This window comes from Eucalyptus grandis, chromosome 5 (assembly GCF_016545825.1).
Source record: "Eucalyptus grandis isolate ANBG69807.140 chromosome 5, ASM1654582v1, whole genome shotgun sequence".
In the NCBI taxonomy this organism is placed as follows: Eukaryota; Viridiplantae; Streptophyta; class Magnoliopsida; order Myrtales; family Myrtaceae; genus Eucalyptus; species Eucalyptus grandis.
In genome coordinates this window covers 20,051,149-20,055,772 of record NC_052616.1, presented here as the reverse complement: position 1 = coordinate 20,055,772, position 4,624 = coordinate 20,051,149, and the positions used below count along the sequence as shown (strand labels likewise).

Below are 4,624 nucleotides of genomic sequence, written 5' to 3'. Positions count from 1 at the left end.
TTTACATGCTTGTTCTGAAATTTCTAGATGTGAAGTTGATTGTGACTGTTTAGGTAAATTTCTTAAGTTAGTTTCTACACGAACTTGGGTCATTCTATCTTCATAAAAGGTTATTTAAATATCTTGATATTCATTGTTAAATTATTTTCAACGAATTTTCTTTTCAAATCAAATTTAAAAAATGCTTTGGTATATGTAATATTTTCTAAAAACAGTTTGTTAACAAGTTATTTTCCAAAAATTCGATTTGGCTTAAGGAAGATCGTGATTTGGATCATATTTAAAATGCCTGCAACACTTGTGAGTGCATTTATGTGAGTCTTGAGCTAGTCTTGGCAATTGAATGTATTCCATAGCATAAATATTTCTTAATCCGAAATATTTTTAAAATCTTTCTTAAATCTTGATTTGACAATTGTGAACGTCATGATTTGAATTGTATTCAAAATACCTGCGACGTTTGTGAGTGCATTTATGTGAGCCCCAAGTTAGCCTCGGCAATTGAATGCTTTTCATAGCTGAGACAACACTTTGTCTCAAAACATTTTATGAACGATTTTCAAAAGATGTTTTTGAAATATCACATGTACCATCATGCATATAGTTACGCCATTCATTAGAAACATCCATGTTTGTGATTGGCGCATGCTCTTGGTAATGAATGACCCCTTGATAGTTCATTTTACTATTTGATTGTTTGAAAAACAAGGTCCAAAAGACCTGCATACATGTTTAATTCCTACAATGCATGTGACTTTTAGATGTATGATAGGGTCGATGTGTCATACCCCGATCCTCAAGCACGCACACATCCCTTACCTTGGTCAATTAATAGCGACGTCCCAGGACGCATCGCCGACCCTTTAATTTATTAAGCACATACGGAAGCATATAAATTATCCCCAGACAATAAAACATTGGAATAACACAGTAGGATTAAGTTTCAAACCTTTAAAACGTTCACTCATATATATACATTGCAAACCAGTGCACCTATATATATAAGGTGAACTATTAAGTCAAATTCAACTTAAGCCAGTGTAAAAATAAGGTCTACAAACAAGAGTGGGGTTCTACAAACTACGGGTCCCTGTCCTCCTCTCCATCATCCTCTACACTTCAACTGGAGCCTTCAGCAGACTGCACTGGACTTTCGAGATCTTCAAAATCCAAGTCCGTTGCATCCAAGGACCTGAAATGGTTATTCAATAACCAATGAGATCACGTCTCAGCAAGTTCTACCCCCTAATACCCGATTAGTAAACCAATACACCGTCTAGGTTGCCTATGCACAGCACAAGTCAGAGGACTTACCTTCGCCTCAGTTCCAACCTGCAGTTTAAGGCTAAACACATATATTCAAACAATTCACGACATACGATCAAGCACTGGTCAATCGACTTAGTCGATTACATGTCAATCAGACCCTCTCTAGGTCATTCCCACTCATACCATGATCTCCCAGTGGTGTACTCATTCACCAAATCACATGTGTTTCTCGGGCGTCGTTTTCGCCAATGACATACCGATCACCGACACCATGCGTTCTTTAAGGCGCTTTGTTTTTTGGTGATATCCTCGATCACCGAACCACGTGTCCTTTCTAGGGCGCCGTTTTCGCCAAGGTGACATCGGCAATAGACAACATCGTGAGTTTAAGCGCATCGTTTTCACCAGGTGATATTTCCTTAATCACCGAACCACGTTTGTCTATAAGTCATTCACGTGCGTTCTTTAAGGCGCCATTTTCGCCAGTGATACTTCCAATCACCGAACCACGTATGTCCAATAACATCGTACCTGATTGGTCTCAGCCAATAACATTCTCAGTTAGCTCTCACCATTCCCTTTACTATATAGCCCATCAACGTAACTGGTGCTATATACCCATACTCGGCCATCCATCAATCAAATATTCAATAACAAATAATTTAGGACAAATCCTCAAATTTCACAATTAATTCAATTCACACAACGTAGAGCTCAAATAAATAAACGGGCTACACCACGACAATCAGCATGAAATTAGGCCTTTGGCCATCCCGATTGAATTTCTGGAAAAATAATTAATTAAATAATTAATTTCGAAAATTAAATAAATAAATAATAAAAATCCAATTTAGGCCCATATTGCCTTATTGGAGCCTGAAACGGGAAAAATCCCGAGATGCATTCAATAAATAACCGAACCTTTCTACTTGCTAATAACTAGGTCTAACCACCTAACATGCATCATTAAGTCACTAAATTAATTGTTCTAACCTAATATAACCACCTAATTGCACTTAATTAAATCTAACCAACCCTAAGCATAATTATCAAACTAATAAAGCATTAGTGAGTAAAACTCACTTGATTAAAGATTTGATCGGATCAAATCGACGAGCACGCGACAAGGCTTGATTCTCTCCAAAGCGAGTCCGCCGACCGGGGTCAAACTGGGGCCGAAATCGGCCTACAAGCTCGCTGCTCGAGCTGGGCTGAGTCCACTGATTCGGTGGGCCGGAATTTGCGGGCTTGGGCCTCAAAAGAATTTGCTGGATTTCACTGAATTATGGGCTAAATCAAGTGGGCCAAAAAGCAACTTCAATGGACTGAGAATGGGCTGAAATTGCTGGACTGCTGCGTGGGCTTCTTGCTCACGGGCTGGGCTTATGGCCAAACTGTGGGTTGCTGATTGAAGATGGGCTTCGAAACTTGCCTCGGTAGAGATGGTTTCGCTGGAGAGTTGCTGAGCTCACGGGTGAGAAGATGACATGAGCTGCTGGGTTTCGGTGGAACTGAAGACATGGTCCAGGCAGCAGCTTCGGTTGGGGAACTCACGCGGATGGTTGGCTGAGGGAATTCGGTGGAGTCGAGCTGCACGAGGGGATGGCAGCTGGCGTTGCTGACGGAGGGGCGCACGTCCAAGAAGCCACGGAAGTCAACGTCCTGGAAGAAGTTCGCTGGAGTAGACTCGGCAGAAGCTGGCTTCGTAAGCTGAAGGTGCAAGGGCGATGCTTCGGTGGGTTGTGGGCCGAATGGAAGAGAGCCAGCGAAGGAGTCAACAAACCGGCTCTGTTGATTGACTCTGGTGGATGCTTCGGTGAGTGAAGCTGCAGGAGATGGTGAAGACGCGTGGATCGGTGAAGCAGAAGGAAATCAGTTGCTGGCATCTTCAATTGAGGGCTTTGTCAAGGGGGTTTTGACCGGCGTGGGGTGTGTTGGCGTGAGCGGTCAACAGGGAAGAAGCATGTGCGAAGACTGCTGCAGGGCTTGCTCCGTAGAGAAAAAGAAAGAAAGAGATAAGGGAGAGGGAAAAGGAAAGCGACGTGAGAGAGAGATATTTGTTTCTTGGATAAGTGCAAGCTTGGTCAAAGATAAAAAGATGAGGTTGAATTTCTGCAGGGGGGAAAGCTGTCGATGGGCAGCTAAGAGAGAGAGAGAGAGAAAACTAAAAGAAGAACGTGAAGGTGGGGAAGTTCGCACGCGGAGAGAGAGGAAAAGAGATCTGTGCGGCTGAGGGAGAAATGGAGGCGTGCGTGCGAGGGGCGTGGGTTCAAGGAAAAATAAGGATAAAACAAAACAAAACCAAGTTATAGTTTTGTTCAACTTCCACACAACAATTTCAATAGGTCAAGCTAAGCTAAGTTCTATACCCACTTGATCAAATTGAAGTTTTGTTGAAAGTCAAAATAAGACGGTCCTTCAATCCCACAAACTTTCTTCGAATCCAACTTTTATTTCATTTTTCTCGGCCCACTTTTCGAACAAACAAATCCGACAGGCCCATTTGAAATCGAAAAAGCCCAAACGACTTCCATTCACCGATTCGCTTACACCAGATGTCAAAAGTCTCTTCGAATTGACCAATCTAAATTTCTGCTTGTTCTCCGAATCGTCCGTCCCGATTTCCTCGAAAAATCCCGAACTCTCCAGAATTTCCTCCAAAGGTGAGTCGACGTTCCTAAAATGACTCATGACACGAAAGACTTTTCACTTCCGAAATCGACCAAATTCGCGGTTATTTTCAATCAAACATGCTTTTAGTGTGACCTTACCTACGGGAACTTCTATGAATTTTGGTGCAATTGACCCGTGGTCGATTTTCTTCGAACCACAATGAACTCCTTCGACACATTGGCAACTCTCGATGATTGTGAAAATTTCAAGGTTTCAAATACGGGCACAGGGTACCCAAAACGACAGAAAATCGGTTTAGTGTCGATCGATGAGAATTTTGCAATCAGGTGGCATCATCCACACTTGATCACACATCTTAGTCGAATCGACCTATCTCCGGTCTCTGATCGATTTTGACAATGCCGTAATGACCCTTGCGCAGACTAGCACAAATCGAGTAGTCGATTCCCGGTCGAATTCTCAAGTCTATTGCGTTTAAAATCCCCTGAATGGCTTCACCTGGGACAGCTAGTTATCTCGTGAGTGGCCAACCTGAGAAAAACACTATAGTAACGTTGACGAAAGGCCCATCTTATCCAATCGAAATCAGAACCTGAAATTCAGGATGTCACACGATGCATGATATTAAGAGAAAACTCTGAGATCACAGAGCACTTGGCCAAGAGACTTATAAGTGTTATTGGCCATGCGAGAACTCAATTTATCAATAATGGTTGTAACT

The 4,624-nt window shown here is 42.2% G+C and overlaps 1 long non-coding RNA gene across 1 annotated transcript; it reads right to left on the bottom strand.

Annotated features, from left to right (window-relative positions):
* Window positions 1-1,014: 1,014 nt before the first annotated feature.
* On the bottom strand, window positions 1,015-3,400 carry LOC108959968. Its single transcript, XR_005551050.1, has 2 exons — window positions 2,353-3,400; window positions 1,015-1,192 (listed from the first exon to the last, which is right to left on the bottom strand). It is a non-coding gene; the product is annotated as an uncharacterized LOC108959968 (long non-coding RNA).
* Between the last annotated feature and the right edge of the window lie 1,224 nt (window positions 3,401-4,624).